Source organism: Pan troglodytes, chromosome 21, assembly GCF_028858775.2.
Source record: "Pan troglodytes isolate AG18354 chromosome 21, NHGRI_mPanTro3-v2.0_pri, whole genome shotgun sequence".
NCBI lineage: Eukaryota > Metazoa > Chordata > Mammalia > Primates > Hominidae > Pan > Pan troglodytes.
In genome coordinates this window covers 9,564,793-9,578,416 of record NC_072419.2, presented here as the reverse complement: position 1 = coordinate 9,578,416, position 13,624 = coordinate 9,564,793, and the positions used below count along the sequence as shown (strand labels likewise).

The 13,624-nt window shown below is 40.5% G+C and overlaps 1 protein-coding gene across 11 annotated transcripts in view; it reads right to left on the bottom strand.

The window, feature by feature from the left end:
- The window catches only part of PTPRA (protein tyrosine phosphatase receptor type A), a 162,622-nt gene that overhangs the window by 72,160 nt on the left and 76,838 nt on the right, over positions 1 to 13,624 (bottom strand). The gene's annotated exons all lie outside the window — the stretch shown is intronic.

The window sequence follows — 13,624 nt, the reverse complement described above, 5'->3', positions numbered from 1 at the left end:
TCATTCCATATACCAAAATAAATTCCACATAGGTTTAAAAATTAAATGCTTGAAAAACACATTTTAAAAGAAAATAAATGAATATGTGAGCTCAGGATGAGGAAAAACTTTCTAAGCATAAAAGGCAATTAAGAAATCATAAAGGTAGAAGTGGAATATCTGACAGAAAAAACAAAAGCTCCTAAACATAAAGAAGTCCATCATAAATAATGTTTATGGACAGGAAGACTCAATATTGTCAAGATGTCAGTTTTTCCCAAATAAGCCTATAGATTCAATGCAATCTCAATCATAATCTCAGCAAGTTATTTCGTGCATATAAAAATGCTGATTCTAAAGTTTACATGGAGAGACATTAAGATTCTGAAGGGGCAACTCAATATTAAAGAAGAGTCAAAGATTAATGCTATTGGACTTCAAGACTTACTTTAAAGCTATGGTAATTAAGACTGTGGTATTAGCAAAAGAAAAGACAAACAGATCAACGGAACGGAACAGAGATCATAAACAGACCCACATAAATATAGTCAACTGACAAAGGAGCAAAGGCAATAAAATGGAGCAAGATAGTCTTTTCAACAAATGATACTGGAACGGGACAGCTACATATAGAAAAATTAATCCATATCAGACCTTATATCTTTCACAGAAATTTAACTAAAAATGAATCATAGACCTAAATATCAATCATAAGACTATAAAATGCCAAGAAGATAACAGGAGAAAATCTAGATGACTTTGGGTATGGCGAGAACTTTTTAGATATAACATCAAAGGCATGATCCATGAGAACATAATTGATAGTCTGGACTTCATTAAAATATAAAATGTCTACTCTGTGAAAGACAATGCCAAGAGAATCAGAGGATAAGCCACAGACTAGGAGAAAATATTTGCAAAAGATAGATCTGACAAAGGACAGAGAATTCTTAAACTCAACAAGAAAAATAACAACTAGATTAAAAATGGGCAAACGACCTGAACAGACACCTCACCAAAGAAGATAAACAGTACGGCAAATAAGCATCTGAAAAGACACAGAATATCAAGTCATTAGGTAATTGCAAATTAAAACGGGATACCACTACACATCTATGAAAATGGATTTTGGTTTTAAAATCCAAAACATTTGACAATACTACATGTTTGTAAGAATATGGAGCAGTAGGAACTCTCATTCACTGCTGGTGGGAATGCAAAATGGTACATCCACTTTGGAAGGCAGCTTGGTAGTCTCTCAAAAAAATAAATAAGCTCTTACCATATGATCCAGCAATTGTGCTCCTTGGTATTTAACCAAATGAGATGAAAACTTATGCCACTTAAAAAAAAACCTGCACATGGATGTTTACATCAACTTTATTTATAATTGCCACGACTGGGAGCAATCAAGATATCCTTCAGCAGGCGAATGGATAAATAAGTGATGGCACATCCAGACAATGAAATATTACTCACTGCTAAAAAGAAATAAGCTAAAAACATGAAAATACATAGAAGAAACTTAAACATATATTACTAAGTGACAGAAGCCAATGTGAAAAACCATGGAGACAGTAAAAGATCACTGGATAAAAAAAAAAAAGAAAATAAAAAAGGCCAGGTGCGGTGACTCATGCCTGTAATCCCAACACCTTGAGAGGCCAAGGCAGGCAAATTGCTTGAGCTCAGGAGTTCAAGACCAGCCTGGACAACACAGCAAGACCACATTTCTATAAAAAATACAAAAATTAGCTGGGCATGGTGGTGTGTGTGTGTAGTCTCAGCTATTTAGGAGGCTGAGGTGGGAGGATCACTTGAGCCTGGGAGGTCGACGCTTTAGTGAGGAGCGATCATCACTGCACTCAGGCCTGGGTGACAGAGCAAGACCTTGTTTTAAAAAAAAAAAAGGTCAGGTGCGGTGGCTCACGTCTGTAATCCCAGCTTTGGGAGGCCGAGGTGGGCGGATCACGAGGTCAGGAGATCGAGACCATCCTGGCTAACATGGTGAAACCCCGTCTCTACTAAAAATACAAAAAATTAGCCGGATGTGGTGGCGGGCACCTGTAGTCCCAGCTACTCGGGAGGCTGAGGCAGGAGAAAGGCATGAACCCGGGAGGCGGAGCTTGCAGTGACCCAAGATGGCGCCACTGCACTCCGGCCTGGGGGACAGACTGAGACTCCGTCTCAAAAAAAAAAAAAAAAAAAAAAAAATCAGTGGTTGTGCAGTTAGGAAAAGGGAGAGAGGAGTAAGCAGGTGGAGCAGAGGACTGTCAGGGCAGTCAAATTCTTCTGTATGATACTACAATGGTAGACACATGTCATTATACATTTGTCCAAATCTACAGAATGTACAACACCAAAGCTTGGGTGATAATGAGGAGTCAATGTTGGTCCATCAATTGCAACAAAGGTACCACAGTGGTGTAGGATGTGGATAATGAGGAGGCTGTGCAGGTGTTGGCGACAGGTGGTATTTAGGAATGCTCTATATTTTCTTTCTTTCTTTTTTTAGGACGGAGTCTCACTCTGTTGCCCAGGCTGGAGTGCAGGGGCATGATTGTGGCTCACTGTAACCTCCACCTCCCAGGTTCAAGAGATTCTTCTGCCTCAGCCTCCTGAGTAGGTACAGTTACAGGTGTGTACCACCACACCCAGCTAATTTGTGTATTGTTAGTAGACATGGGGTTTCATCATATTGGCCAGGCTGGTCTTAAACTCCTGATCTTGTGATCCGCCCACCTTGGCCTCCCAAAGTGCTGGGATTACAGGTGTGAGCCACCGCGCCTGGCTGGAACTCTCTATACTTTTCAATCAATTTTGCTGTGAACCTGAAACTCTCTAAAACACAAAGTCTATTTTAATTTTTATTTTTTCTTATTTCTCTAAGAAAAAAAAAGTCTATTTTAAAAAAGAAATGAACTCTCATAAATAATTGAAACAAGAACTCATAACAATACTGAAAACATAACAGTCCAATTTTGAAAAATCTGAAGGACCTAAACAGATAATTTACAGACGAGAAAAATGAACAGCTAAGAAAATACACAAAAAAGTGTTGACTGTCCCCACTAGTCAAATGAATATAATGAGATTACATTTTTATTTTCCAAATCAGAAGAGATCAATCATATGAAATATCCAGTGGTCAAATACTGGTGGGAATAACAATTAGCCTACAATAAAAATTCCTTTCCAGAAAGGTAATACAAGAACAAGGGAAAAGAACAAATGCATGGTGATGGAAGCTGTGGAGAGAATTGGTATGCGTACACTAGGGAGGAAAAGATACATCAGAAGTGAAGAAGATCCATGTCACTAATAGGTACTATGTCCATAGACCACGACCAGGAAAATCACAGTGAAAACCTCATCCCTCTCCGAGAAAGACTTTGAGGCAAACTCCTGTGACTTCCTGACCCCCCATATACAATGCATTTGCAACAACACTATCCTTACTTCTCTCTCTGGTTTCCAAATTTCTACTCCAAACATCTCAGAGCTCCATTTCAGGAAGTAGGGTTGAGGTCCTCCTCACTCCTCAAGAATGCCATAGGCAAAGCATTTCTCCTGGAGCCTGCTCTAACAGTCCCTGTTCTTTTTTTTTTTTTTTTTTTTTGATATAGTCTCGCTCTGTTGCCCAGGCTGGAGTACGGTGGTGTGATCTAGGCTCACTGCCACCTCCGCCTCCTAGGTTCAAGCAATTCTCCTGCCTCAGCCTCCCAAGCAGCTGGGATTACAGGTGCGTGCCACCATGCCTGGCTAATTTTTGTATTTCTTTTTTTTTTTTTTTTTTTAAGTAGAGATGGGGTTTCACCATGTTGGCCAGGCTGGTCTTGAACTCCTGACCTCAAGTGATCCACCCGCCTTGGCCTCCCAAAATGCTAGGATTATAGGTGTGAGCCACTGTACCCGGCTTAACAGTCCCTGTTCTTGAAAGCTTTTTGCCCTGTGCTTTCCTATCACTGAAGACACTGTAAGTGGCTCAGTTTCCTTCCTGTCCCCCAGGCCTGCTATTCTCCTGGATGACTTCAATATCCTCATGGATGACAACCAAAATCCCCATCTAGGCCAGCCTCTCAGTTCCTTGACTTCCTTCACTCCAACAACGCTTTATCTCCGCTACACTTGGGCCACTCACGACAATGGCTGTACTCCAGATGCTGTCATCACCCAGAAAAGCCCCCATACTGAATAAATCTTGCCTTCCCACTCTCCAACCACACTTTCTATCCTTGTAGTTCTCTCTGTTATGTCTACCACACCTGCTCTCTGACCTCACCCAGGCCTTCAGTCTCTTGAACCCCTCTCTAATTCTTTTCAATATCTCTGCTCTATCTTTATTTCCTTTTCTACCAAATCAAGAAAACTTGGTGTCAGTTCAATCATTCTTTTGTCCTAACTTCCTTCGCTACACTATGTTCTTCTTTTACACCAACATGGAAAGAAAAATCCCAAACTGTCAGCCCTATACTTGGACTGCCAGATGCTGCTTTAAAAAAAAAAAAAAAAAAAAATCAAACAACTCATAAGGGTTGTATCACTACAAATCACTATTTCCGCTTCAATGGAACCCTAAGCACTTTCTGCAGTCTTTCTGTCTTTCCTTAGCTCTCTCCAATTCTCCATAGCGGTGCCTTCAAACCTCCTCTCCCCTCTAACCATCTCCTCCCACACATTTGGCTGTTGGCCTTGCCTACCCTTCCAAGAAAATAAAAGCCATTGGACTGGACACCCTTAACTCCCCAGTCACTATATCCAGAAATTTTCCCCTTCCCTGAAATTCCATCCAGGAATCTCAGTCCTTTAGGAACTCTGCATTTTTTTCTACCACCATCTCTAGCTTTAACCCCTCCCTTTCATACCAGTTTTTAACACAATTAAGTTTTCAAAGAAGATGAAAAATTTCTTTGCATCTACATCAATCCTTCAGCTATCATTGTCTCTACTCTGCTTCATAGCCAAATCTCTAGAAAGGGTTGTCTCTCCATGGCAATCTGGCTTCTTGTTCCACCATTCCACTAAAACAGCTGCTTCCAGCCTAAAAGCAAAATGGGTAAACGATATGAAACATAACTCACAAAAAACCATACAGTTCTCTTAAATCTATGAAAAGATGCTCAACTTCACTGATGATCAGAGAAATCAATGCTGAGATACCATCTTTTTTTTTTATTATTTGAGATGGAGTCTCGCTCTGTCGCCCAGGCTCGAATGTTGTGGCGCGATCTCGGCTCAGTGCAAGCTCCGCCTCCCGGGTTCACGCCATTCTCCTGCCTCAGCCTTCTGAGTAGCTGGGACTACAGGTGCCCGCCACCACGCCTGGATAATTTTTTGTATTTTTAGTAGAGACAGGTTTTCACTGTGTTGGCCAGGATGTTCTTGATCTCCTGACCCCGTGATCTGCCCGCCTCAGCCTCCCAAAGTGCTGGGATTACAGGCGTGAGCCACTGCGCCTGGCTGAGATACCATTTTTTAATCGATCACACTGGCAAACATAAAAAACTTTGACAATGCTGCATTGGCAAGAGTTTGAGTAAACAGGTACTCTCATATAATCTATAAATATTCATCAGAATTACAAATGCACAACCCCTCTGACACAATTTGAGTAAACAGGTACTCTCATATAATCTATAAATATTCATCAGAATTACAAATGCACAACCCCTCTGACACAATTCCACTTCTGGAAACTTATTCCACGGATACATATCCATACTTTCAAAGTGACCCATGTACAAGGTTATTCAATATAGCATTGTTTTCAAGAGAAGAATACTGGAAATACCCTTAACGTCTATCAATGGGGGAGAGAGACATGATTAAATAAATTATGGCTGATTTATTTATTTATTTATTTATTTTTATTTACTGAGACAGGGTCTTGCTCTCTCACTCTGGTTGGAGTGCAGTGGGACAATCATTGAACTTGGAAGGATAAAGAGTAATTGGCCAAGACAAGGGTCAGACATAGTCTTTCAAACTGAGATGACTTGGAAGCTTGAAAAAGCCTGTCTGGTCCTGGGAACAAGAAAGACCTAGGTAAGGACATCACAGGGGGCTTCAATAAATATCTGTTAAATGAATGTAAAAATGGCAGACATGAAAGACTAGGGTGGGTGAGGAAAGGGTGGGGCGGGGAAATGCACACAATGAGGCTCGAGGAGGCAGCGATCATATCACGAAGGGGCCTGTACATTACAGTGAAAGTTTTAACTTACCACTGAACACACTGAAGAACTACCAAAGGTTTTATCACAGCAAGGTTAAATGGAACAATTTAGATTTTAGAAGCAATGACTGATGGCAGAGTGAAGGATCAACTGGTGGGGTTTGAAGTAAGGAGGGTCACTGACTGAAGCTTTCAGAAGTAATCTAGCCAATAAACCAGATGGATCTCACAGCAGGGCAGGAATATCTAAAGGAGACTGAGAAGAGGATTTATAGGGGTAGAATCGAAGGCTAATGAGATGTTGGAGGTAAGCAAGGCCCAGATGTCTAACTTCAGTGAACTGCAATGCTATAAGCTGGAGGATGACCAGTTTTGGGGAATGTGGTGGGGAAAGTGATGAGGTTAGTTTGAACATGGAGAATGTGTGGTATTAGAGTAGATGTTGTATCTGTGGGGGGTAGGGGGGAAAAAAGACAGAATGGCACACAGGCAATGACAGAGCAGCTGCCCTGGAAGTCAGGCAGAAAGCCAAAAAAAGGGAAGAAGACAGCTCTAAGAGTGACAAAAGCAGCAATGAGCTAGCCAGGCAGCAGACGTCTGAGAAACACAGTAGGCAGGAGTAGGTGGGTGCTGATGAGTAGAAAACTGATACATACCACCAGGGGAGGGTGGAGTAGGAACAGCACTCTGAAGAGTTGCCAGTGAGAGAAATCAGCTTGAAAAACTGGCAAGCTTCTGAAGAAGTCCTAGAACACCAGATATCAACTTTCATTATATGTCTTCTCTTGAGAAAGGCAATGTGATAGAGAAGTCCAAAACAAGAGAAGAGACCTTCCCCAAAATTAGTGAAACTAAGGCACTGGAGAGCAGCTCACCTGCATAGACAACATTATATAGAGAATGAAACTAGACTACTAAGGCTGTGAAATAGATTCTTAAGTTCTACTGCTTCTAAGTTCCACCTAAAACAAGATTCAGTTGGGGACCTTGAAAGAGATGAGTCTGGAGGCAAAAGAGTCAGTCAGATTACTACAATAAACAAATACACAAAATAGAATTTGGTATAGGTTTATATTGCAGATTAACACAAAGAACAATATGAAAATTTATTTGTTCTGCTTAAAGCACAACTTGGAACAAACTACTTGATACATGAAACCAAAGTATAGTACAGATTATCTGCATAAAGTAAAAAATAAAAACAAACCAGTGACAATTTTGAAAAAGAACAAAAAAAGGGGATAAATCTATCTACTCAGTGTTAAGGCTTACTATATAGCTACCATATTTAAGACAGTATTAGCAGAGGAATAGACACATAGATCAATGGAGTAAAATATAGAACCAGTAACAGACTCACATAAATATGCCCAAATAAAAGTTGCAAAAGCAATTCAATGGACAGCCTTTTCATCAAATGGTACTCAGAAAACTGTATATCTACATGTGAAACAATAACGCTGGACCCCTCCCTTATACCACTTGCAAAAATTAACTAAAAATGGGTCGAAAACCTAAATTTAAGTCCTAAAACTATAAAACTCAGAAGGAAACAGAGGGCAAAGCTTCATGACTTTGGATTTGGCAACAATTTCTTGGATATAACACCAAAAGCACAAGCAACAAAACAAAACACAGACTAAGTAGGACCTCATCAATATTAAAAACTTCTGTGAATCAAGGATACTATAACAGAATGAAAAAGCAATCCATGGATGGGAAAAAATGTATGCCAATCACATATCCAATAAGGAACCGAAATGCAGAATATACAAAGAGCTCCTACAACTCAACAACAACAAAAACAACCTAATTTTTAAAATGGGCAAAGGGGCCAGGTGTGGTGGCTCATGCCTGTAATCCCAGCACTTTGGGAGGCCGAGGTGGGAGAATGACTTGAGCTCAGAAGTTCAAGACCAGCCTAGCCAACACAGTGAGACCTCATCTCTACAAAATACATTTAAAAGTTAGCTGGGGGCCAGGTGTGGTGGCGCACGCCTGTAATCCCAGCACTTTGGGAGGTCAAGGTGGGTAGATCACCTGAGGTCAGGAGTTATAGCCCAGCCTGGCCAACATGGTGAAACCCCATCTCTACTAAAAATACAAAAAATTAGCCAGGCGTGGTGGCGGGCGCCTGTAATCCCAGCTACTCAGGAGGCTGAGGCAGGAGAATCACCTGAACCCAGGAAGAGGAGGTTGCAGTGAGCCAAGATCATGCCATTGCACTCCAGCCTGGGCAACAAGAGCAAAACTCTCAAAAAAAAAAAAAAAAGTTAGCCGGGTATGGTGGCATGTGCCTGTAGACGTAGCTACATGGAAGGCTGAGGCAGGAGGATTGCTTGGGTCCAGGAGTTTGAGGTTACAGTGAGATACGAATGGTGCCACTGCACTACAGCTTGGGAGACAGTTTGTCTCTAAAAAAAAAAAAAAATAGGAAAAAAAAAAAAAAAAAAAAAAAAAAACCCTGGCCGTGCATGGTGGCTCACCCCTGTAATCCCAACACTTTGGGAGGCCAAGGTGGATGGATCGTGGACCAGCCTGGCCAACACAGTGAAACCCCATCTCTACTAAAAATATAAAAACTAGCTGGGTGTGGTGGCAGGCGCCTGTAGTCCCAGCTACTTGGAAGTCTGAGGCAGGAGAAGTGCTTGAACCCAGGAGACGGAGGTTGAGGTGAGCCGAGATCACGTCACTACACTCCAGCCAGGGCAACACAGCAAGATTCTGTCTCAAAAAAAGAAACAAAACACCAAAAAACCTATTTCATACCCATTAGGATGGCTATTGTTTAAAAATAAAAAATGGCCAGGCATAGTGGCTCACGCCTGTAATCCCAGCACTTCGGAAGGCTGAGGCGGGTGAATCACAAGGTCCAGAGATCGAGACCATCCTGATTAACATGGTGAAACCCCACCTCTACTAAAAATACAAAAAATTAGCCAGGCGTGGTAACGCGCGCCTGTAGTCCCAGCTACTCGGGAGGCTGAGGCAGGAGAATCGCTTGAACCCGGGGGGCAGAGGTTGCAGTGAGCCGAGATCACGCCACTACACTTCAGCCTGGGTGACAGAGTGAGACTCTGCCTCAAAAAAAATAAATAAATAAAATTAAAAACCCCAAAATAAAAAAAATCCAGAAAACAACAAGGGTTGGCAAGAATGTTAACAAATTGGAACCCTGAACACTGCTGGTTGGAATGTAAATGGTACCACTACTACAGAAATCAGTATGGCAATTCCTCAAAAAACTAAATACAGTATTAACATATGACCCAGCAATTCTACTTTTGGGAACATACTCAAAAGAACTGAAAGCAGGAACTCGAACAGATATTTATACAACAACATTCACAGCAGCATTATTCACAATAGCCAAAAGGAGGAAGCAACTTAAATGTCCATCAACAGATGAATGGATAAAATGTGGTATATACATAGGATGGAATGTTAGCCCTAAAAAGGAAGGAAATTCTGACACATGCTACCACATGGATGAAACTTGAAGACATTATACTAATAAGCCAGTCACAAAATGAAAATATTGTATGACTCCACTTATATGAAGTACTTAGAGCAGTCAAACTCATAGAGAAGGAAAACAGAACGATGGTTGCCAGGGGCTGGAGTAAGGGGGAATGAGAAGTTAGTGTTTAAATGGGTACAGAATTTCAGTCAGGGAGGATGAAAAAGTTCCAGAGATGGATGGCGGTGATGGCTGCCCAACAATGTGACTATGCTTAATACCACAAAACTGTATACTTACAAAGAGTTAAAATGTTAAATTTTGTATTATGTGTATATTTTAACTACAATTTTTTTTAAAAGACATGAGAATAAAAAAGCAAATCACAGGCTGGGAAAAAATTTTGCAAAAAATATATCTGACAAAGGATTGGTATCCAGATATATAAAGAACTCTCAAAGCTCAGCAGTAAGAAAATAAGTATTCCAACAAAATAATGGGCAAAATATTTGAACAGATATTTTTATCAAAGAAGATATATGAAAGGGAAATAAGCACATGAAAGATGCTGCAAACTATTAATCATTAGGAAAATAAAAAGTAAAACATAAAATACCAGTATATGCCCACTGAAGTGACTAAAATTAAAAGATCAGCTATACCAAGTGCTGTCAAGGATATGGAGCAATCAGCACCCTCAGACATTGTTGTTGCAAATATAAAATGGTACAACCATTTTGGAGTATCATTTGACAGTTTTTTTTTTTTTTCTTTTTTTGAGATGGAGTCTCGCTCTGTCACCAGGCTGGAGTGCCGTGGTGCAATCTTGGCTCACCGCAACCTCTGCCTCCTGGGTTCAAGAGATTCCCTGCCTCAGTCTCCTGAGTAGCTGGGATTACAGGCACGCACCACCATGCCCAGCTAATTTTTGTACTTTTAGTAGAGAGGGGGTTTCACCTCAATATCTTGACCTCGTGATCCGCCTGCCTTGGCCTCCCAAAGTGCTGGGATTACAGGCATGAGCCACCGCGCCCAGCCTTAAAACAGATTTTATTGTTATTCAAATATGATGAGGCCAACAGATCACAAGATGATTGCCGCTGACAAGACAGTTACTCGCAGTTCCGAAGAGGAAGGTGCACACCATGCCATGCAGGGGCCACATGAGGAAGCACTAGCTAGGGTCAGTAAGGAGGTCAATGGAATGGGATGAAAACATGGGCAAGAGCCTTTATGTGGTTTCAGCGGAAGGAATGGGCAAGGCAGGGTAAGCATGTTTAGGACTGGCTACTTTGAATAATTTCAGTGAGTTCTGCAGTATAGGGATGTCCCGAGTTTCCTGGTACCTGATCTTGAAATGAACAGGGCAGGTGGATTGTAGCAGAGAGGTATCAAAGTCCTATGAGAGCGACATAATGGAGGCAGCTAGATTATGAGTGAGTTATTCACTGTCTCTAGGAATTGGCTAGCCCTGACAAAGGATCAGAAACACATAGTTGCTGGGCGCAGTGGCTCCTGCCTGTAATCCCAGCGCTTTGGGAGGCTGAGGTGGGCGGATCACGAGGTCAGGAGATCGAGACCATCCTGGCTAACATGGTGAAACCCCGTCTCTACTAAAAATACAAAAACTAGCTGGGCGTGGTGGCGGGCGCGCCTGGAGTCTCAGCTACTCGGGAGGCAGAGGTAGGAGAATGGTGTGAACCCGGGAGTCGGAGCTGGCAGTGAGCCGAGATCGCCCCACTGCACTTTAGCCTGGGTGACAGAGCGAGACTCCGTCTAAAAAAAAAAAAAAAGAAAGAAAGAAAGAAACAAACAAACACATGGTTAATACTATACTACATGATTTCACTTGTATAAAACTCTAGAAAATACAATCTAATCTATAGTGGCAGAAAACAGACCAATGGTTGCTTAAGGATGAGGGAGTGGGCAGGGGCAAGAGGCAGTGATTATAAAAGACACAAGAAAACTTTGGGGAGAGATTATATGTTCACACTCTTGTTGTGGTGATATTTCCCTGCTATATACATGGATCAAAATGTAATAAATTTTACACTTTAAATGTGTACAGGTTATTGTTACATCAATTATAAAGTTGTTTAAGAATTATAGGAATAATCAATGAAAAGAAATACAATGAAAAGAATTTCATTTTATTGTATAATAAAAATGAAACAAAGCCAAAAGTAGTTATTTGATAAATTAACAAACAGGTAAAAAGAGAAGACACAAGTAAATTTTTTTTTTTTTTTTGAGACGGAGTCTCGCTCTGTCGCCCAGGCTGGAGTGCAGTGGTGCGATCTCAGCTCACTGCAACCTCCGCCTCCTGGGTTCACGCCATTCTCCTGCCTCAGCCTTCTAAGTAGCTGGGACTACAGGTGCCTGCCACCACGCCCGGCTAATTTTTTTTTTTTGTATTTTTAGTAGAGACGGGGTTTCACCATGATGGCCAGGATGGTCTCGATCTCTTGACCTCGTGATCCGCCCGCCTCGGCCTCCCGAAGTGCTGGGATTACAGGTGTGAGCCACGACGCCTGGCCCACAAGTTAATATTATAAATCAAATGTGGAAATAATTACAGAAGTAGCAGATAAAAAACAGATTATCTACAATTATAGGCAAATAAAACTAAGAAAAATGAACGAATCTCTAGAAAAAGAATAAAAAACTAGCCCAGGAAGAACAAAAGACCTGAATATTCTTACAATTAAAGAGGTTGACCACAAGTTCAAATTTGTCCCACATAAAAAACACTGGACCCAGATGCTATTATAGGTGAGAAAACAAGAGTGACTAGTTCCCAGCTCATTCGAAGGAGAGAGCAAAACCAGGCACCAAAACTGGACAGAAACATTACAAGAAAGAAAATCACAGGCTCACTTTTACACAATAATATATATTCAAAAATCATAACAAAGTATCAACAAATTGAATCTAGCATATAAAAAAGATAAATCATGATCCAGTTGAGTTTATCCAAGATATACAAGGATATTTTAACATAAAATCTATAAATATAATACACCCATATTAAAAAAGTTCATACAACCATTTCAATTGATGTAGAAAATGCATTAGATAAAAACATATGAATTCAAGATTTTAAAAAACCCTTTTAAATACAAATAGAAGAAACTTTCCTTAACCTGATAAAACAGTTACTATTTAAAAAAAAAAACAATACGCAATTATCTTCAACAGAGAGAAACGGAAAGCATTCCTTTGAAAATCAGAAATAAAGTAATCTACTATCACTTCTATTCAGTATTGTATGAAAAGTCTGCCTTCGCAACAAGAAAAGAAATTTGGCCAGGCACAGTGGCTCATGCCACTGTAATGGCACTTTGGGAGGCTGAGATGGGAGGATTGCTTGAGCCCAGGAGTTCAAGACCAGGCTGGACAACATAGCAAAACCTTGTCTCTACGAAAAATTTTAAAAAGAAAAAGAAATTAAAATTATAACAATTAGAAAGGAGACTAATACTTGCAGAAAATCTGATTGTTTACATAGAAAACCTACGAGAATTTAGGCCAGGCATGGTGACAAAGCGAGAAAACATCTGAAAATAAAAAAATTAAAAAAAAAAAAAAAGAAAATCTACAAGAATCCATAGGAAGTAAGTTATTGGAAATAACAGGGTAACTTTGTCAAGGTGATTAGATAGATAATTTTTATACCCTAGCAAAAATAGCCACTGATTTGCACTCAAGAAAGGGTCTATTAGGTTAGGCAAGAACTAATCATGTGTAAATACTGATAAGGAATCAGATGGGAAGGAAGGGAAGGTACATAAGAAAGGCAAAAGTGGGAGAAGTTGTAGAAAAGTGAGAGAACTGAAATCTGACATCTTAAAGATTTCCCCATAAGTATGCAGCAAGATCAAAGGCAAAGAGAGAAGGGGGAGATAGTGGGATATGGTTTTTTATTTTATTTTTATTTACTTTTTTTTTTGAGACGGAGTCTCGCTCTGTCACCCAGGCTGGAGTGCAGTGGTGCAATCTCGGCTCAC